This window comes from Periplaneta americana, chromosome 2 (assembly GCF_040183065.1).
Source record: "Periplaneta americana isolate PAMFEO1 chromosome 2, P.americana_PAMFEO1_priV1, whole genome shotgun sequence".
NCBI classification, from domain to species: domain Eukaryota; kingdom Metazoa; phylum Arthropoda; class Insecta; order Blattodea; family Blattidae; genus Periplaneta; species Periplaneta americana.
The window spans coordinates 114,057,451-114,081,533 of record NC_091118.1 but is presented as its reverse complement, the minus strand read 5'-3'; the positions used below and the strand labels follow the sequence as shown (position 1 = coordinate 114,081,533).

At 34.8% G+C, this 24,083-nt stretch overlaps 1 protein-coding gene and 1 long non-coding RNA gene across 4 annotated transcripts in view; one reads left to right on the top strand and one right to left on the bottom strand.

Annotated features, from left to right (window-relative positions):
• LOC138694525 (LIM/homeobox protein Lhx9-like) overlaps positions 1–24,083 on the bottom strand; it is a 523,249-nt gene that overhangs the window by 466,503 nt on the left and 32,663 nt on the right. The window lies entirely within an intron of this gene.
• On the top strand, positions 18,356–19,708 carry LOC138695293 (uncharacterized). The gene is made up of 3 exons (XR_011331119.1): positions 18,356–19,004; positions 19,111–19,361; positions 19,625–19,708. It is a non-coding gene; the product is annotated as an uncharacterized lncRNA (long non-coding RNA).

Below are 24,083 nucleotides of genomic sequence, written 5' to 3'. Positions count from 1 at the left end.
AAATTTCAACCGTAAGTAACTGAATATTTGTTCAGTAAGGTCCGAAAGACTTGTCACCCCCCCCCCGTTTGTATGTTGACATGAATCCATTCTGAACATATCATAGCAGATGTGTGACAATGGTTGATACTTTACGTTCCAGCTTGTTTAGTGATCCAGAACATCAGTATGGGACCATCATTGTCGCGGCGCAAAATGATGCTGCGCCATGTCCTGTGTGAAATTTTCCGCAGCAAAGGCGGTGTTATTTCCCTTTGGGGAATAATTAAGCAGCATGTCTCGAAACATCAATACCAGACAATTGAACATTTGAAGCAAGCTGTTAGGAAGATATTCAGGGAAATAATGCTGCCTTTGCTGCGGAAGATTTCACACATCATTTTACGCCGGGACAATGATGGTCCCATACTGATGTTCTGGATCACTAAACAAGCTGGAACGTAAAGCATCAACCATTGTCACACATCTGCTATGACATGTTCAGAATGGATGCACATCAACATACAAATAGGGGGGGGTGACAAGACTTTCGGACCTTATTGTACATACATACATACATAGATAAATACCCTACATACATACATACATACATACATACATACATACATACATACATACATACATACATACATACATACATACATACATACATACATACATACATACATACATTGCATACATACATTGCATTGCATACATACATTGCATACATACAGTACATACAGTACATACATACATACATACATACATACATACATACATACATACATACATACACACATACACACATACAGTACAGTTAATCCAACTTCTTGCTGACAGGAAATGTAAACAATAGGTAATTTCATTCATACCGGTGCGGTGTCCCGGTGTATCATCATTTCATTAAGAACCTAATAAACAAATGCATTTATGAAATTTACGTGTCCGCCATTCTGTTGTCGATCAACTAAAAAAAAAATGTATAACGATAAGTTTGAAAAGCGAATTTTTTAAATTATATCATGATATTATTCAATTAATTTTAAAGGTTCTGAATGTTGTACAATTACACATAATCCAAATTTATTCCGCAGATTCCTTCTATACAGAGAGCTACAAAAATAAACACACGATAGTAATGGAAACAAAAAGTTGACATTGACATAAACAATTCCGGAGCAGTATCAGAGAAAACAATTCAGGAGTGATACACACGAACCAGACAGCAAAGACGCTCCCAGCGTCACCCAGGACTTCGCTCCGTAATGAAAGACAGACGCAGTTCTAATAAAAGTACATGGAAACTGCATAAAATATGGCCGCACGATAACATCTAACGCGAGGAGCGACTCCAGGCTCGTTGCGCATTTGTTTTCGAGCTGCATCTCACATAAATTTACAGACTTTCTTTTGTCAAGTCGCAGCAACTCAACCGAACTTACAGACAAGTGAAGAACACAAAAGTAATGCGTGGCTTGGAAATAAGCTTCTGTGCTTTAAAGGTGTATTATAAATGCTTTTGCCTCCATATTATTATTGTTATTATTGTTATTGTTATTATTATTATTATTATTATTATTATTATTATTATTATTATTATTATTATTATTAAAGGAAACGAAATCTCCTCAATGTTCATGCATATTGCATATTTGTGAAAAACGTCAATAATAGTTATTTTCTACATTCAAATTTCTAAATATTTTCCTCTGTATACAAATTTAATGTATTAGTAACTACAAACTAATATTACAGAATATGTAATATATATGTCAAGAACATTTTAAACACAAAGAAATGACAGGAGGTTTCAGGAAATCCCTGATTGCATTTACTCTCTAACTTATATAGGAATTAAGGTAATAATAATAATAATAATAATAATAATAATAATAATAATAATAATAATAATAATAATAATAATGTGTTCCTGTACCTAGCCATAATTTCAGCGAACCATCATACAATTTTGAAAAGCTAGCAGATTCATACTGAACGCAGAGTATCAGAAGAGCAGGATATTGTAACCAATGGAATGGAATGAAATTTACGGGAGGGGGGCACTCTGGTCCAGCACAGCGACTTGTTACGATTTATTTATTCAAGCCAGGCGCATTCTCAAACCCACAACAGCCGACTACACTAAGGATCGCTGCGTACCCAGGTTTCGAGCAGGCAACTCCCCTCGTCCCTAGGCCAGCTCCCTCCGTGCGTCGCAAGTCAGCGATCGGGTAGTGCTATGAAATGATGACGAAATGAAGAAATGGTGGCGGATTGATGTAGATGTCTAATATGGAGAAAACGGGAGAGTCCCGAGAAAACCCGAACTGCGACCTTGTCTGCCACATGTGTCACTAAGGATTTTTAAATGAAAAATCCCAGACCTGACCGGGACTCGAATCCGGTCAGCTTACGTGACAGGCTGAAGCTCTGACTACTCAACCACCGCAGGAGTCATTTGTAATCCATAATTTATACATAATCATGCCTGAATATTGAAGTTATACAGTTTGATCACAGCTTAGAGTGGGAGGAAGCTACAGAGCAACTAAAACTTAAGAACCTTAGGCCTATAACTGAAAACAGTCGAACTTGGGTACGGCAACTAAGGTTGAGCGATCCTGGAATGTATCATGAATGTTGGCAGAAAATCTACTAAAAGTAGCACGACAGGACTATTCGAGGCTCGTATTCTAAAAAAAAAAGTATTTTGGAATAAAATAACGTTCTTCGAATCCGCTACAACAGATCGACTGGAGCTGAACTTCGACTAATGCAAAATAAGTTGACTGCTAATGACTCTGTATTAAATAGCAAGTTACTAAGCATCGATAATATTGGTGCTATCGATATGGTAATTGGCGAGATGACACAGAGGATTTGTTATGGGATTACCTAATATTCGCCTTATAGTTGGGAAAATCCTGTGGGGAAAAAAAATCTCACAAGGTAATGAATTCAAGCAGGTATCAAACCTACGCCCAAGCTCGGCTCCAGATTGCAAGGCAAACATACAGCCCACCTGCCCTAAGTCATTAGCTTACAAAATTAAATTACTCTTATATTTGTAAATAAGATGTGAAATTACGTATTGTTACCAGCAGTAAGTAAGAAAACAGAATTTTCAAGAGCCAGTCTTTTCTTTCCCTTTTCCTTTAAGACGCAGAGTAAAAATAATGACATATGAGTATTTAATAAAAAAAATTCAGGTACCAAGTAAAAATTTTCAGGCGCCAAGGAGACTAGGCATCTTAAAATTATTTACTCCTGATTATAATTCTTGCCACCACACCACCATTATGAATACTATTTTTCTAATACATTAGTTTACAATTTCTTATGAAAGGCATGACATATAAAATCATTTCTACATGTCCTGTCTCCCATGCGTAGACGTATTTATGCTAACTTGTGTATTACCAGATATCCCTTTACCTCCAGTATTTTATTTAAAAGAGAGTATAAACAGGCTAATTCAGGAGAAATAGTGACTATTTATGGAGGTAGTAGTAGGCCTATACACTATTCTAAGGAAAAACGTTATATAAAAATGTGTCCAATTTTCAATGGATTCTGAGAAAAAGCTATTTTAATGCTATGCATAGATAATAAGCGTTAAAATTTGCAAGAAAGAAAAGAAAATGACTTAATGATTGCAATTATTGCTTATTTACATGATATCAGTACATTTCAACAATTCAATGTACTTTTCCGCTCTATTGATAACAGTAACTTAAGTGTTGCTCTTCTAAGGACGTGCATTATTGATAATGCGAGCGACCAATTCGTCTCTTGTGTTTACTACGTTTTGTGCATTTCGTCTTTTACTTACCCCCAGAGATAAAAAAAAAAAATCACAGGAGTAAGGTCTGGGAACCTTGTTGACCAATGCATGTGACCACCACGTCCGACGCATCGTTCGGGGAATGTGAGAATTAGATTATCTGTCACTTGACGACTAAAATGTACAGGGCTCCGTCAGGCTGGATGAACATTCCCATCCTAGTACCAAAGAGAACTACAAACAGCTGCTTCTCTACATAAATTATGAATAGTGCTGTCCTCAGACGATCTCAGAAAATGTGCTATTGCTATCTTTGCAGTCAATAGAATGTAGTAATTTGTAGTTCCTTCATACCATTTGTAAGGCTTGGTATGCGTAACACATTGAAAATTGGAAACATGTTCACATAAACTTCTTTACTTAGAATAACCCGTACTACCACCCTCTAAAATTTTTACCATTCCTCCTTAATTATTACTCTGTATTATTAAATAATGTGTGACCTGTTTTACATATTTCTATAGCGACTCGTATAATAGCACCACACACACACACACACACACACACACACACACACACACCGTTTTTTTTATATTTTTTATTTAACGATGCTCGCAACTGTCAAGATTATACATATCAACGTGGCCGGTGTATCGGAATTTTGTCCCGCAATAAATCTACTGACATGAGCCTGTCACATTTAAGCACATTTAAATACCATCGACCTGGACCGGAATCGAATCCGTAATCTCGGGCACAGTAGCATACAACGTAATGTGCTAGGCCTAATCTATTGTTGACAATATTCTGTTTGTTAGTACAAAAATAAAATCAAATACTTCCATCAAAATTTTCTGAGTGACATACTGCCAGTAATGCGGGTGGAGAAAAGAGCTGACCACACGTTACCCTTGTATACGTTGGGTGACAGTTCGCTTGTGCTGAGGCACGTGGACTCGAGGCCAGCAGTCGGATGAATGGCCTTGGCTTTTCATGGGCCACGGAGTTAATGTTTAATTTTTAGAGCGACATAGTATTTTAAATTACGTCGAGTCTTTATACGCCGTATAAGCCCGTGATATAATGTAACCAAGGTAGTAATGGAATGACAGCAGAAACCGCAGGAGACAACTTTTTTTCTAGTACATCCTTTGACATGGAAATTGATCGCTGTTCAGAGACTAAGGCCGGTCCACAATAAACCGGGAACGGAAACGACAACGAGAACGAGAACGGAAATATTGTTAAAATAAATGTATTTAAATGTAAGCATTCACAATTAACTATTGTGAGTGCTCACATTTAAATACATTTATTTTAACATTATTTCCGTTCTCGTTCTCATTGTAGTTTCCATTCCAGGTTTATCGTGAACCAGCCTTAAGTCCCTGATTGCTGTTCAGACATTAAGTCCCATCTCGGAATAGCTCGGGAATCATCGTGTGCTCTGTGTTTACACGCGTGCGTTTTATCTACAGAGATTCGAAGCCCGGCCTTTTCAAAGAGAAGAAAGAGCTTTATCGCTAAGCCACAAAGACTTCGTAGAGAATATGTCGTTTCATGACATACAGATACGTCGCCGCTACGATTTGATTTCATCCTCAAGCCTGGATGCTTAAATATTTCCCAGTGTGAATCTCGCGTTAATCCGAGCGACTGTTAAATTCACGCTACAGGACAGCGACCATTTTCCGTGTCAAAAAGTGCATATTTTTATTTTTTATTTTATTTGGTTATTTAACGGCGCTGTATCAACTACTAGGTTATTTAGAGTCGAAAGAGTGTACATTAAAAACTACACACGTGCTGACGGGAATCTAACTTCAGTCCTTTTATCTGAAGCCATTAACTGAACGAACTGAAACTGGGCCATTTATATCTTTAAACAACAATGTTCGCCATTTCTTTCTTTCACAGAAACATATTAACCCCGTTGACGTTTCGAAACTACTGTACTTACAGGTTTCATCATCAGGATCGTATTACCCAAGATTTGAAAAGAGTCACCTATTTTGGCTTAGCTTGGCTTTTCGAGTCCTTGCGCTTATTCTGGTCCATTATGTTCCCTTTGTATGCTATGATTTTTCAAGTCTGACAGGTGGCTCATGTGATTTGTCAATTCGATGCTGACATGTGGACCATCCTGGTACAGCCCTGAAAGAGCCAGATCTCATCGACAAATTAGTAGCCTGATAAGCCCCAGGGTTCGCAGCACCAAACCCTTCCTATAGCCTATCAACATCGGAAGCAGTTTCTTCCCCCAATACTTCACCCGACTCTATTCTTAACTAATTGAGATGATAATATGAAATCAGGGAAAGGTGGAGATTGTTGGTGTAATGGAAGAGGGAAACGAGAGTGTTCCGAGAAAATCCCTCTGCAACGTCTGTTTTGTCCATCACAATTTCCATCACGACCTGGCAGGGAATCGTGATCCGGACCGCCCGGATGGAAGACAAGCGAGCTAACGCTCGAGCCACAGAGGCGGCTAAGATCACCTACATCTTTTTGTCTGTTAATACTGGCTAGTTAGACAACTTGACAAGGTTTTGGACAGATGATACGGAACCAGAAAGTAATTCTGCAACGTCTGAACATATTCTTCATGGGAACCTAGAATGTTACACGATTAATTTTGTTACTCTTCTGTCGCATAATCTGACTTTACAGCATTCTGTATCCACTACTGATTCAACTGAATTATTTATAATGTTCCAACTTATATATGCAAATAATGTTCTTATTCCATGAATGTATTCTTTTCAATTCTCATTCAATTAAATTTCACTTGCTAAAATTATAATTAGCAATTTTATAAAACTCGATAAGAGAGGAGAACTGATAACAGCTTACGATGTGTGCAGACCTGTTATTATTGTTGTGATTACTGTTATCATCGTATTCAGTAAAGAATCATGGGAATGTAAAACAACTGACACGAAAGCATGTGCGCCCCCGTCAGTCAGAATTAAGTCGTACCCTCGCACAAGCGCTTGCATTACCGTGTCCGGCCCGAGCAAATGACAGGATAGCCCCTTAGAAAAGACCATGACTTGCGGAATCGCCGTCCACAACCGTTCATTAACATCACCTTCTAAATAACCTCTGCAGATAATATAGCGTCATTAAATAATCATGTTAGAGCAAATTTAGTAATACTTTAAAAGTAATCCGACAGTCTTACACGTGACTAAACAACTTTACACACTGATGCGAATCTTTTTCGCAGTTTCACCGCTTCAAAAGAAATATAGAAACAACTGCCGAGGGAAAACTTGTGAAACCATCCAGAAAGGATGCCTTTCGTCACGAAAAATCTCTCAAAAACCGATAAAGCATCTCGAAAGAAGTTGTTATCTAACAAACCGATAAAACATTCCGTAACCAAAAGCATTCTAATGTAGTTATAACATCTCGTAAACAAATCTCTTCCAAAGAAACAGGTAACGCAACTCACAATCAAATATCTTGCAACAAACCTATAAAACATATCGTAATTACATATCTTTCAATAGCCGATAAAATAAATCATCATCAAAAGCCTGCTAATAAACCGCTGAAAAATGTCTTAACCAAAAATCTCCAATGAACCAATAAAACATCTTTCAACAAAAAAGATGAAATATTTTGTCATAGTCTTTTAATAACCCAATGTAATCTCGCAACCAAAAGCGAGATTATAACAAACCGATGAAACATATGGTAATCAAAAGTCTCTCAACAAACCAATGAAGCATCTAGTTCATCACATCTATTAAAACTGATAAAAATCTGTATTAAAAATCTTCTAATTAACCGATATATTATCTATAAAAACAGACGTTTGCCAAAAATCGATAGACCTACATATTGTAAAGAAACGTCTTCCAAAAACATCGAATGCCCATCGTAATGAAACGTCTTCCAACGAAACCAAACTTACAGTACATCGTAATCAAAAGCTTTCTAACAAACTGATATAGGCTAATCATATCGAACTTAAATACAACAAACCGATAAGAACGGGTACCTCGCAATCAAAATTCTACCCACAAACCTATGAAACAGCTTTCAATCAAATGTCTTCTAATAAATCCACATAACATCTCGAAATGAAACATCATTCAACAAATTGATAATTATGCTGCTTCACAGTCAACATTGTACCAATAAACCTAAACATCACCTCTTAATCAAACGTCTTCTAACAATCCGATAAAACATCTTGACATCAAACACCTTTGAAAGCGGTGAGATATCTCGTTACCAAATCTTCACAACGAATCGACACATCTCGTAAATATCACAAAATAACCCCACAAAAATCTCCTAACAAAAGTCTTTAAAAAAGAAATGTGCCAGATCAACTTCGAAATGAAATAAAAGCCTCATCCCTAGTAGATCTTACAATAAGTTAATTACATTTCACAATATCAGTACAAAGGTTTTTTCCCCCCAAACACATTCTCAGAATGTCACTACCAATGAATGCTAGCATTTTTCTCTACTTAAAATCAATTATGCTAAAAATTTCCCTGAGAGAGTTAGTCCACTTACATAATTTATTCTGATTTAATAGTTTATAATATCAATAACACGTGTCTTTTAAGATATGTCGCATTATTTTAACATGATCTGTGTTAACTTTAAAATACTGTATCGTGAACGGAAAATATTTAGACATTGAATGTGTGGCTGCACACTGAAGTATTCACTTCAGGATCAAAATGTTATATATGGAAACATATTATATTATATTATATTATATTATATTATATTATATTATATTATATATTAGAGCCTACACATTACATTGAATTATATTACATATACATAAAACTATCTATGAATTTTGGGCAAATTTTCCATTTACAAATGCAGAAACTTTTATAGACTTCTGTCGGCCTGGGTAGCGTAGTCGGTATAACGCTGGTCTTCTGTGTTTGAGGTTGAGGGTTCGATTCCGGCCCAGGTCGATGGCATTTAAGTGTGCTTAAATGCGATAGACTCATGTAAGTAGATTTGCTGTCATGTAAAAGAACTCCGGCACACTGGCGACGCTGATATAATCTCGGAAGTTCGAGCGTCATTAAATAAACCATAATTCGAATTTTTTTTATCGACTTCTATAAAATTTATAGGTCTATTATATTTAATGAATTCTACTTTCGCCTGTGAGTAGCATCTTTTTCTATAAAGAGCTTAACAGTCGAATACCGAACGAAAGAGGACAGTGCTAATAATACTGTGTCATTACAATGAAACAGGAATATCTCACAAAATATTAGTCTTATTGTTTTGCTTTCCCTGAAACATGTGACGACGTAAGTCTTGACCTTGATGTATGTAGATAGTTACGCACATTTGCTTGCTTATTAACAATTAATTAATTGATTAATTAACTGCTTTATTAATTTAATATCCTACTAATTTTTTCATTGCCTATGTATTTACGAGTAATTATGTATTAATGCAAGTATTTATTTACTTACTTAGACCTAGTTATTTATTTGAATTCAATATTTAGGAAGCAAGTACCATAATGGACAAAAATATTGCTGTGCTATTGCATTTCCAAGTGGAAGAATTAATTACATCGGTCATTCCCAGCTTCTATTCTAGTTGTTTTTCTTCTAATATCTTGCTCGAACGTGAGGAAAGACTTGATAATAAAGAACGCGTTGTCTTTGAACGGCCAAAACAATAAACGTTACAGCATGTGACGAAGTGGCCTAGTAATTACGCTATCATGAGACAGATCGTGTAAAGACTCGCATTTGAGTCCTCTTTTTTATTTATTTCATATTATATTCTTTAACCTAGTTCAACGTTATTTTTCGATGTTTTGTGAATGTCTTACTCAATACTTCAAATATAACGATAATACGCAGAACTACGCGATTTATAGAAGACGTATAATAGGTCTATGAATCGATTTAATCTAATTAGTTCTAGCCACATTTGATGTCGTAGGATAGATGCAGTTAAGCTAACGGATGGTATGTGGACGAAGTATTGATTCCACATCTCCTCTTTTTTTCATTTATTTATTGCATTTTTATTTATTTATTTATTTATTGCATTTTTATTTATTTATTTATTTATTTATTTATCTATTTAATTATCTATTTATTAGTTAATTAATTTATTTATTTTTCCAAGAAACGCTACAATATAGGTATTATATGAACATACAGTGCATACTTTTTAGACACATAGAATCCAATTGTCCTAATGTGTTTTGTTGAGTTGGGAGGAACTTATAAACTCAAAAGTATTTACGAAACAACGTTCTAGGGCCTAATATGTAGACTAATCATAAAGCACTCAGTTGCTATCTTAAGAAATCATTTACTTATATCAGGCCTGCACAAAGGGCGCTCATCGAGCGCGGCCGCTCCTTCGGAGCGGGATAGCCGTTCGAACAGCTCGCCGGAAAGTTACGTCGGAATGACGTATGCTTGCTATAGGTAGAGGATAATCCACGCAGCTATCTGGAGTAGTGTGTATTATCAGTAGCTATTTCACTTTGCCTATCTGCGGTTACATAAGGGAGGAATCTAAAAGACGGAAAGTGATTATCATGCAAATTCTGTCAATATTGTATGGAAGTATGCTTATTGTTTCACAGCAGCTGGAGTCAATACTTATCTGCCACAAGAGTTTGAAAGAAAGAGGAAAACATAATATAATGCAGGTATGCTCATTCTCTGACTCGCGATTAAGTTCTGTAATCACAACCTTCGAATGTAGAGCGTGCTGTTCCTCGTTCGAAGCTCGACGGATGACTGCGGAAGGCAGTTCAAGTACTTAGTAAACGCACGAACATTGCGGGACAATGGCAGAGTCAAAACCTTCTGTAAGCAAACGACATATACCATATTGTTTTGCGTTCGGTAAAGTGTTTACTATGTTGTAAGGTACTGTCAGGAATACTACTGAGCAACATAAAATTACATTATACGCTCTGCCATCCAGAACATGCCGAAGTGACAGGGAAGCTATTTTCTGTAATATGTATTCATATACCAACGTTGTTATTACTATTACTATTATTATTATTATTATTATTATTATTATTATTATTATTATTATTATTACTATTAGTAGTAGTAGTAATAGTAGTAGTAGTATTGTTATTACTATTGTTAGGTATATTACAATAAAATTATTATTATTATTATTATTATTATTATTATTATTACTATTAGTAGTAGTAGTAATAGTAGTAGTAGTATTGTTATTACTATTGTTAGGTATATTACAATAAAATTATTATTATTATTATTATTATTATTATTATTATTATTATTATTATTGTGGTGATTTTATTTCAACATAAATACATGTTATGATAAAATAATTTTTCAGAGGCACTACAGTTTCAAGAATTGAAAGCACTTAATGAAAGGCCAAACATTGAAGAGAGTCGAAAAATTTAGAGCGTATGTTTAGGAGCAAGTTATGTAGTGTGTTGGGAATTAGCTAAGGCACTAAAACCCTTCATGGATGGTGAACTTGTAAAGAGATGTATGGTGCCTGAACAAAATATAGTTAATTATATCTGTGTACTGGAACAACTCAAATTTGAATTCACAGAACATAGATTTAGTGATTTTAGACGTATGGAAAGTGATATTAATCTTTTTGTTAATCCTTTCGTAGTAAATTTAGTACAATACGTGAGAGTGCAGTTCCAGGACGAGTTAATTGATTTACAAAGTAACGTAGAATTCAGAACTAAATGCAGAGAATATGACTTGACAAGCATAGAAGTATTAAAAAATTAACAACACGAAATATCCCAAGATGAGCTTATTCGCTGCCACTATGTTAGCTACCTTTGCCTCGACTTATGTGTGCGAAGAATTATTTTAGAGAATGAAAGTTGCTAAATCCAAACATAGATCCCGATGGGCATTTTTTTTTAGCCAGCTGCGCATTTAGTAAATTCGTTAGAAATAGATTTCCGATTACTTGCAGAAAAGAATCCACATGTTGAACAGACCGCAATGCATGGTGGAATATGAAAATAACATTATCCATAATATAATAATAATATAATAACTATATTAAATATAATACACAATGTAATAACTGAATATTACTGTGTATACTCTTTCCTTTTTCAAATTCAGTTTATTATCCATATTTGTAAGAGTATGAGAGCGATGCCACAGGCGTTGCTGCAACGTAGTTGCGGAGCCCAGTCCGTACACTGTGTGTGTTATGCAGTGCAGCATCATCCGTGTAATCGGGGCTTTTACAATTTTGAGCATACCTCATATAATGCGTCATTACTAGTCCACACATAGAGATACGATGGTTTTGTTGGTGAAGATCGTAGTAAAGAGGTTCAGGAGTTGAAAGTTGCATTGTTACATGAGGTAGGGTACGTTAGAATTTATTAATCTTCAACAATTTATAAATATCTCTCTTCAGGGAAAAGGCCAGCTCATTGTTGATGTGTTGAATAAATTACGGGATTTCAGTCGTAAACTTACACTTTTCGTAAGTCAGTTTCGGGAAGGTAATATGGCTCACTTTCGAACGATAGAAACTGCTCGTAATGAATCCATGTTAAACGATTATGTGCAAATATTCATTTAAATTCAAAATGAATCTAATTCTAGGTTCCAAGATCTTGTCTTAATTGGAAAGAAGTTTAAAGTTATCATAATAAATTCCTTCAACACCAGTTGATACAGTGTCATACATAACATTTCAGTGTGCTTAAATGCGACAGGCTCAAAATTCCGGCACACGGGTGACGCTGATATAACCTCGGCAGTTGCGAGCGTCGTTAAATAAAACATAACATTTAACAATTTACAGCTTGAACTTGCTGATCTTCATGTGACGTAAGGACTAAAGACCGTTTGAATAATACTACTAGTCTGGTTGACTTTTGCAAGACTAAACATTAACAATAATATCTACGACTACACAGGCTGGCTGCGAAAATGATTGCTATGTTTGGCTCAACATTTATATTTGTGAGCAACTGTTTTCTATAATCAACTTTAATAAAGGCAGGCATCGAACATCTGTAACAGATGTTTCATTGCGATCAGTAGGCTACTGTTCCTTTCAGCTGCCAACAGCATAAAACCTCGTTTTCATGTACTGATAAATAAAAATACATAACAAAATGATATTGTACATTTAAGTAGCTATAGAATTTCTATTGTTTCTGTAAATAAATATTTGTTTATTAATTAATAATAGTCCAAGATAGTTTTGTAAACACCGAACGGGAATTCATTTCATGAACACCTTATGTACATTTTGTACGAGATCACCCCTTCTTCCAGTCCACCCTTATAGAGAGCGCAGCTAATACCTGCATTCCGCTCATGAGCTGTGAGCCGGCTCGGAGAGCGCAAACCTCGTGCAGGCCTGACTTACAGTATACATGGTGTTCGAGATTCTTATGCGAAACTTGACAGGAGTAATTTGTATTAGTGATAATAATCAAAATTTGTAAATTAGTCCATGTCCTATCTCTATATTAATTAAAAGAATTGTCAGTTATTTTATGTCTTAATGGTAAGCCCGCTCTGGGACAGATTGATTAAATAAATACAATCAGATCTCCGAATTTTTATGTTTTATATTTATATACATAAGCTACGCCCACATATATACAGTAAGTCTATGTAGGAATCGAACCATAACACTCAATGTATCAATTGCCAGCTCCACGCTCCACCAGGAAGCTAATATTTACACATCTTCCGGCGCTAATGAAACACTGGAGTTGCAATCTTATTATGGTACGTTTCAAAGTAGGCCTCTGCTCTTCTCCAGTGTGCACGATCCACTTGTTTCCTTGTACAATCAGGCAAGCTGACAACAACAATGAGCAGTGATGTTCTAATACAAATCTATAAGGAAAATATGTTTAATTGCTGCAACAACCCCGGTAATATCACATACGCGGTCATTTATTTTATTACTTGCTACGAGAATTACCAAGCCAAGAGAAAACTCATTGCTTTAGTAGGACTAGAAGAATTTTTAAGCATTTTTTCGTCACTTCAAAATGTCAGACTAACTGCTGAATGTAGAAGAAAAAAACAGGAATAGTAAGAATAAGTGAAGAAGGGAAACAAAGAGCACGAAGAATGTAGGAAAGAGATAAAGAAAGAAGAAAGGGGAGGAAGGGGATATCAAAGAAGAGAAGGGGAAACGGCGAAGCATGAGGAGGAGGAGGAGGAGGAGGAGGAGGAGAAGTAGGACAAGAAGTGGAGGTGGAGAATGGGAAGATGAAATTACGGAGGAAAGAGATAGAAGTAAGTTGTGGTAAAAGATAAGCATAAGGAAAGGAGAAGGAAGAAGATTGAAAAGAGAGAGAAGAATGAAATTGGCAAGTTATAAAAATATATGGAAGTTTCCGGATGAATTGACTTTTGAAATACAGACTCTAAAACAAAATCTGTACAATAGTTCAAGATGCGCGGATGGACACCACAGATAGAAAGCAGTGGCGTACTGACGGGGCCTGATTTATGTTTAAAACCCGCCGAGAGAAAAAAAAAGTAAAGTAAAAAATGAATTAGGCCTATATTAAATTCAACCATCTTCATTACAGGTGACTGGCTCATAAAAATTCGTGACTACTTCCTACTTTTATCTGGCATTCATTGTTTCTGTCTTATATTGTAGTCACTGCTTTACGATTCATAAACATTCATCTCATATAATAATTCGTGACGCGACAGTCCATGAAGGGCCAGAGCTGAACGATGATCCAACCGGCACCGGAGTAACATATGACCGGCACGATGTTACACCCCAGTCATCATCACTGACGTACGAAACCGGATTTCCCCAAATTCATCACGATGCTGGATGGGCATTGGTCCCATACGCTGGCATAAATTTCACGAAACAATTTCTTCCCAAATGAGGAATTTAATAAAGAACTTTAGCTATTTTATCGATTACCAAACAGCATTTGATAATGTTAGGAGAAAGAAACTTTGGGAAATAATGACACAAAGAGGTATCCCTAAACACGTCTGATTTGAAGTTATAGGAGACATTGTACGAAAATTCCGAAATTTGTTGCAAATCAAACAGGGGAAAATATATACGGAGACAATAAAGTTAGGTGTAAGGTAGGGCTGCAACTTGTCGCCGACATTATTTAATTTAGGATCTGGACGAAGCTGTTAGGAATATGAAAATACAGCTGAGTACGTTTTCTACAGTAGCCTATACCAGAACATTTTAGAGAAAGAAATTTGTTGAAAAAAAATTATGTTTGCCGATGATCAAGTAATTCTATCAAGCAACGAAGACACTTTGCAGAGAGAACTATTTGAATTGAATAAAATTACAAAAGAAATATGAATCTCACAATTTCAAAACAAAAGACTAAAGTGGTGGCCTTTATAGGTTAAAGATCTGTAAGATCTAACATCGTGATGGAAGATTATATTATTGAGCAAGTAAACAAATGTAATTTCTTGGGATGCCAAATATCATATATGGGTGAAATTTATATTATCCATAAAATATCTAGATTTAATAATATATGTGGCACCATTAGAAGAACACTCCGTAATAAAACAAGAAAAGACACCCAGATTAAATTATATAAAGTAATGGCAATACCTGCAGGATCTTAAGGAAGTGAGACTTGGACCATGACGGAGGATACAAATAGGTTGTGGACAGCAAAAATGAGCTTTCTCCGCCAAAGTGTCTAAGGAGTGACACGATTAGATCGAATCAGAAATGATAAGTACAATTAGACAAAATTTGGAGGTCCGCAGTTTTATAGATACTGTTGTTCAATATCAGTCAAATTGGTGGCATCATATAGACTACAACGAATGGACCAAAGTAGACTACGTACCCAACATTGTTGCTGAATATTCTCTCAAAGGAAATAGAAGTATTGGTCGACCACCAAAAAGATGGCGGCAACAAATAAAGGAACCGCAACAGACTTAAGAACATATTGAACCACAGGCTCATTCTATATCGCTAATCCAAGACATGGTACCTTAAACCACGCGGCTACGGGTTGAAGACTTTCTTCATATATACAATAGGCTTAATATCAAAATCATTCAGTGTTTTTTAAGATGTCTCTAGAACAATATCCTAATTTAAAGCATCGAATTGCGATATGATATAACTGAATACGAGCACCATAGGCGGTTTGCTACACACATCTCAAACATAAAAAATCCAAAAGTCTTGTCCGGAGAGCGAGGTGGCCCCTCCAAATTGGCTACTGCAAACATGTGTAACTGTGTTATGTCAGCGTGTATTCCACAAATAAAAATGGATCAGTCACGCGATCTGTGGCAAGAGCATACTATGCATTAACTTTACGAATATCACGCTCAAATTCAGACAGAATCATGAAGGGAACGGGGTTTATTAGCTCATATTCTTACGTTATGCCAATGGACATGTCTCGAACCTTTCAACATTTGAAACATCGAATTAGGAAAGCTGTGGAATCTGTCGAATGTGGCAGGAAGTGGAACACCGTTTAGACATTTGCAGATTCACCAATAGAGTCGGCAATGAATTTCGATAAACATGCGAGAAAAACTATTTGTGTTATTTTTTTAATTGAATTCGTCTTTAATGCATGCACCAAGTTCCGTTTAATAGATGTAATACTTTGAAATCCCACAACTTTTGAAAAGCAGTATGCATTTTTAAGTAAGTTATTTTACGACGCTTTATCAACATCTTAGGTTATTTAGCGTCTGAATGAGATGAAGGTGATAATGAGTCGGGGTCCAGCACCGATAGTTACCCAGCATTTGCTCATATTGAGGACAAATAATATAGTTTATTTGACGACGCTCGCAACTGCAGAGGTTTATCAGCGTCGCCAGTGTGCCGGAATTTTTGTCCCGCAGGAGTTTTTTTACATGCCAGTAAATATACTGACATGAGCCTGTCGCATTTAAACACATTTAAATGCCATCGACCTCGGCCGGGATCGAACCCGCAACCTCGAGCATAGAAAGCCAGCGCTATACCAACTGCGCTACCGAGGGCGACCATATTGAGGAAAAATCCTGGAAAAAAACCACAACCAGGTAACTTGCCCCGACTGGGAGTCGAACCCGGGCCACCTGGTTTCGCGGCCAGACGCGCTAACCATCAGAGGCGGCTCTACAATAAGAACTGCAGAGCTGCAGAACCGCCATTTAAATGGACCTGAAGAAATTAAAAATATAAAACGTGCTTTTATGTAATCTAGTTAATTGTTTCATTTATTTTTCCAATTCATTCTCCTTCGATTCGAGATTTTACTGTCTGTAGGAGCCTTGAACTGCTCGAGAATTTTAGCTGTAGTGTACTTTTAGGATCTGTGATCGGCAGTTCCTGAAGCTCAACGTAGGGTAGTCGGCAGCAGAAAACTGGTTTTCTTCACCGTCCCATAAGACTGCATTAGAGCTGCAACCGAAGCAGCTCTCTCCGAATATATAGGGAAGACCAGGTAACTTGATACCCTAAGGGTGAAACCTAACCATTTTTCCCCCATTACTACAAATGCTAGTGGATTATGGTGATTTTCTAGTTTGAAGGTTGAATTTTCTTTTGCCAACTTCGTTTCGAATTTCGATACTGACAAATACTATAAATGGTAGTGATTTTGTAACCGGTATGTTGGCAGCTGAGGCAAATATCGACAATATTTGCCAGTACTGGAGTTCCATGAAATTAAAATTGTACTAGATTTCTCAGCCGGTTACTGGAAGATAGTGAAATTCGAACTTATTAATAATTAATTAATATTAGTATTAATATTAATACATAATAGTTATGTTATGTGTTGCGTTGTGGTTATAATTCAAGAATAGTCAGATAAGTACGAATGAATATAATATACTTGGGCGTGATAATGCACGTGGGTAATGGATAGAAATATTATTTCAAATTTTAATGAATTTCTTTCGTGTTTAGATTTTTATTACTATGTCAAAAAAATGAAATAGTGTTGCAGTGACTCCTCCAAGGAAGAAAATGTGTGGCATTCAGAGTACGCTTCAGAAATCTGTAGTTCACGTGTATAATGAGTTGAAGAAAGAAGATAATGAAGAAGGAATTATGCTAACGGAGACAGCAATTACAACCAGAATAGGACAATTATTAGGAGTAAGTATTCTTAAGCATACATTTCAAAGTGGTATTCAGTTTTAGGAGTTTGCACTAATAATTTCATGATTGTGGTCAAACAAAACAAATTTTTAGGTTAGGCCTAATGTTTAATCAAGTCAGTGATTTTCATATTGCCAAACTAAATACATTTAAGATACTGTAATACTGCAGTAGGTGATAGCTTAAATACATTTACAAATTAGACGAACAAGTAATCAAACAGCACGAAAGTAAATTTCCAGTTTTCTCTTTTGGTATTAAATTAACCGTTCAGATCACAATTTACATGCCACATCGGCCGAAGAAAATACAAGTCATATTGTAATTATTAACTTGATATTGCAGCAAATATTACATGAATGTTGGCCTGTTATGGTGCTTAAAAATAATTCAGTTTTATATAATAACTATATAACATACTCTATAAAGCATAGGAACGTTGACTCTGGCTGAATAATTTATTCATGACTGGTCTAAGTAATATTAAATATGGTGTTTCTTCAGAAAAGCTACCCCACCCAAAGTACTTGTTAAGATATAACACTCGAGAGGACGAGGACGCACTACTGGGAAACTAACCATTTCTCTTCGTCCTGGACCTCTCGCATGTTATATTGGTAATTAGTAACAAGTTTGAGGGAGGGACTACAACAATGCATTAGAATATACAGGTAAGTGTCAAAGGATTTTTGTGCTGAAAGTATTTGTGGCTGTGCACTAAAACCACGTGTTCATCACTATGTAAATATCACAGAAATCAATTAAACAAAATAAAATTATGCCTTCTTTGGTGTAGCTTTTCTGGAGAATTACCTAAATATTAGCCTACTTAAACCTATCGTAGACCCAACCTAACATGTTGATCATTTTCTATTCATATAGCTGTAAATGTTGGTATTATGCATGAATTTTATGATATAACAATTTTTAGAAGTATTATGTTATTGTTTGTTATTACAGCTTGGCTTAACTACAGCCACGAAAGTGATAAATTCACACAAGGGGACCCCACTCGTGACACCAGGAAAACATAGACTACGTAAACATCCAGTGACTGATGCTGATGATTTTACGAAAGATGCAATTGCGAGATTTATTTATGACAAGTTACATAAAGGTAGGGAAGTTACAGGAATTATTGTGTTGATTTATGCAATGTAATTCTGATATTAGTCATAGGCCTATGTATAAAAATATGGCATAATTTTCATTTACTGTTACAGGGGAAGTACTAACAGCAGCAAAAGTTCTGGAACATATGAATGATGATTATGAAACATATTTATTTAGAGTATCCTTATCATCGGTGAAAAAAATTTTGAAAGAGATGAAATTTCTATGGAGCAAAGGGGATCCTTATACACATGTATGAGAAAGTGATGTTATTCGTTTTTAAGAGAATATATAAGAAATGTGGAGCGTGAGAACCCTAAACCCGTAGTATTCTTGGATGAGACTTGGATTTTTATGAATGGTAAATTTCAATGTATTGTGAGACATTGAGTGATTGAATTTTTTACTAACAAATAGAATTACACTTATGTGGAATATGAAATTACAATTAATATAGGCTACTAGTAATGAATTCAGGTGGGAACAACATGTTTTGCAATTAATAGTTTCATATTATAACTAGAGGTTAGTTATAAAATTCTTGAAAGGGTTTTCCTGTCTTTAAAATTTTTGTGTCTCTTAGAGTGTCAATGTGAATTGCTTTTCTCTCTCTGTTTTTTTAAGTATGATCACCCACTTATTTATGAATAAACCAGGTGAAGTTTCCAGTGACATGAATGGTGTTATTCATAGACCAACAAATGAGGGTGGAAAATTAGATGCCGGAACGAAAGGTGGATTTATACTTGGTAAGTTATATTGATTTATATTTTACATAAATTTGGCAAGAGTAATTTTTTAAATCAGGGTACAAAAATATAAAAATTGGTGACTAAATAAAAACGTGGGAAAGCCTTTCACCAAAGAGGATCTCATGTCATGTCATGTCATGTTATGTTATGTTATGTTATGTTTTATTTTCTTTATTTAAATGCTGTGAATTCATGTGACGTAATTATATGCCCAGGTATAATTTTTATTGCAGGTGCTGATTTAATTTCTTCATGCAATTGAAAGAAAAGTCAGGACTACCATAGTGCTATGAATAGCCCTGTAGTTGAGAAGTGGGTGCAAACACAGTTGTTGACCTGAGAACATTAGGGCAATGCGTTATTGTCATGGATAGTGCTGCATATCATAGCAGACTTGTGAAAAATCAGCCAACAACAAAATGGAGGAAAGAACAGCTACTGGTGATTGCAACTGAATATAATAGATTTGTTGTACTAAATGATAAGAGTTGTACTAAATGATAAGCGTTGATGGTGTGAAATCACCTTTTGATATTACATTGCAATATTAATTTCCATACTTTACAGTCATTATTATTATTATTATTATTATTATTATTATTATTATTATTATCTTTACTACTACTACTACTACTACTACTACTTATAGATGCTACTTTTTTCTTTCAGGTGAAATTGAATCTACATAAGAATCCTAAAACAACAGAGCCTTGCCAATTACTGTTCTGAAGCGGCCTTGTCTTATGTGTTGTGTCTATATACAATTAATTCTTTCAGTTTTTTTTCCCCTTTAATGTAATGAAGTTGTTGGTTGATTGATACCAAGTGTTCAGCAGTTGATGTCATTTGTTATCTTGCACTCCAATATTTAACCAGATGATTGAAAGCTATGTAAAGTTAAACAGTCAATACAATGATCCATATCTTCATTGAGATTTCAGAAATGGCATGGGGAGATTCTGAAATATCAGTTCTTTGTAAATATTTGAGACAATCATGGCCTGTGATAATATGAGTACTGCCACTGTAGATTTTCATAGAAGTTCAGTTATTAAATTAGGTGTATTATTTTTACTATGTATTGTACTATATTTTTGTTTCGCTTAATTGATGAATTATATATGCTGTAAATTGAATAGTAGACTGTAGGTCTATAGCTTAACTGATGAATTGTATGTGCTGTAAATTAAATAGTAGGCTGTATACCACAAGTGATGAATTGTTTATGCTTGTAATGTGAAGTAATTTGCATGATATTTATTATCAGTTTCTGTATATTTCAACTGATTGAATTGTTTATACTTTTAAATTGAATTAACTTGCTTGCTATGTATTATATTTTATAGCTTAACTGATGAATAATTGTTTAGGTTTGTCAATTTAATAATCTGAGTGCCATGTACTTCATATTTTTAGTGGAGCCACCAATGTAGCTTAGTCGGTAGACTCGTTGGCCTGCAAATTCAGAGCTGCACTCGAGGGTAGTTTGGATCCCCCATTTGGTCTGATTAGTTGGTTTCTTCTGAGGATTTTCCTCCATCGTGGAGCAGATGCCGGATGGCCTATTGCAATTTTTTCATTTGCTTTAGAATCATTCCGATTTTTGTTACCACATTGTCATGTACTGATCTTGTTATTCTTTTAACAGTGTGGTAAGATGCAGGTATAGATAACCTTACAGTAATTTTGCTACCTTTCAGCTACCTCATTACCTCCCACTCCATAAAGTTCATGGATCCACGGAAGTACCAGTCATCGATGTAATTCGACCATTTTGCTTAAAATATTAAAACACTGTAAAATATTGAGATTTCATGCTGTTACGTCCATTACTGCAGCAAGAACATCTGATTTTGAATCTGATAGTATGACAGCCTTCTCAGATTTATGAAGTCGATACTGGAGATTTTGTAAGCGTAAAAGTGTATCTAAATTTTCACTATCAAAATTAGTCAGTGTTTGAAGTTAGTTAGTTAGTTAGTTAGTGGCGTTTAAAAAGGGCGCGTCAGCTACTATGGCTATTTGCACCCTTATCTAAAATCTTTCACTAAACACAATACAATAACCGGAATGTTTAAAATGCTAAAAAGCATTGTCACGGTTAAAATGGGGCAAACAAGTGTTTGAATATAATTCCCTGTAAAAGGGAATATACTGGTATTGTACTACAACACCACTACATCTATGGCTTGGTAAACAGGATCCATCTATAAAAAATACTGTATGTAGTCACTCACTGACCAGATCATTTATCGTTTCTAATGATTTTTAAAATGTCTGGAGAAGTATCACATTTCTTAACATCATCTGTTAAAGTTAACTTATATACTATTCATTTTGAAATAACTTGGGATTATGTTTTATTAGTAAAGTTTCCCTTAATTGAGCAAGTTTGAGTTCTCCAAGTAGAGTCAAAAAGTCTGTTGGGATTTTGGCTCAGTTTATTAATATTTGTAGACTGTGATTTTTTGTTCTAGACAACCATATTATCTGCAAATGATGAGATTATCATAAGATCTATTTCTTTAGTTAGACCATCGACATTAATATTGGAAAATGTATTCCTGAAAACAACAATGTGGGAAGCCCAGATGAATCTGTCTCTATTTACATATTTGTGACAATGAATCAAATAATCAAGTCACTGACCCAGTGTAACACTTTATCATGGACACCCTAAGTTTGCAATTTCTTAAGTGATTTATATCTACAGAGCCATATGATCCTTGAAAATAAATTAAAATTGTTAAGTTGTTTTGTTTTCTGTTTAAAATATCTTTAATATCTTGACTAAAATTTAAAATCTGTCCATTTGTTGAATGCAATTCTCTAAAGTCAACCCAATAAAATGAAAGTTAGTTACTAGATTCCAGGAACCAATTCAATCTATGAAATCATCTCTTCCATAATTTTGGCTATCATACTAGTAAGTGGTATCTGTCGATAACTCGAAAAGATATTAGTTGAATAATTGCTTTTCAAAATTGATGTTATGGTAGATTTTCTCCAGACAGATATTGTATTTTAGATGAGATTACAAGATAAAAGTAGTGAGTTTGCTTATTTGCCAACATGTTTAAGAAAATCAGCATGTGTATTGTCTGGACTTGGAGATATTTTGGGTCTTATGTTATTAAATTAATAGTAATATTCAGTTCTTGATTAAATATTGTTATATAAAGTAGATAGTAGATTTAATATTTCTTTCAGTTTTTCCTTAATAGTCTGACGTACACAGATAAAACTAACAACCACACCACCAACTAATCTAATAGAAATTAAAATATAATTAAATGTAGAAAAAGTAATTAAAATTATAAATACACGTAATAAACCATAACCCCCTAATTTCAACAATATACTATTTTATTCCCTTTTACAGCTTGTAGATAATTATTAATTGTAGTTATTACTTATTAGCATAATATTTATTGAACTTATTGGCTATTTCACTTCGTTTGAAAGATGTTATTGTGTACAAAAAGCATTTTTTGATGATCGTTTCATGCTGTATGTTGTGTATAAATCTATGATTTCTGGCCATCTGTTCTGTGTAATCCATCTTTTGTATAGAATTAATAAAATATTCTTTTGGTAGTAATTATTTTATTAATTGAGTATTTAATTTTCACCAGCTCACATTTCTTGAATCATTTGTTTTTTCTTATTTAAATTTAGGACACAAGAGCCAAAAAGAGACTTCACAGTTATGTATCATACATTTTTTCAATGACAGACGTTGAGTTGCAGAAATAATAAGTGTAAGTGTAGCATTATTAAGCAATTTACAAACAAATGAAATCTTTAAAAAGGTATCTAGAAGTGAAATTACTTATGGCTTTTAAGGACCAAAATAATTTTTTAAGTTGATTTATTATTATTTCAGTTTTAGCCTAGTTGTATTATCCATTTCCTTACTAATTTCAAAAGATAATCAGAAGTTCATTCGAATTCCAACCAAAAGTCAATTGGTTATTAATTTATCTACCTTTAGGAAGTACAGTATATGTACGCTGGAATCTTTGAAGTGAAGTGACAATAATTTAATTGGTCTTGGAACAGATTTGATTCTTGAATATTATATACTATACTTTGTTGTATATTTACGTCTAGTAACCTATTAATGCTAATACTAATAATAATGTAAAGGAATAAAAGAATAGAACATAGCAATACATTTCTCATTATTATTGAAACTATTTAGAATAACCTTCCAACATTAAGGTAAAGTACGGTGAGTAAAGAAGTCATTCAGTACATAGGATCGTGATTTTACTACATGTGGTGATATCTGGTAACAGTTGGCAACACTGACAAGGCGGAAATATTTG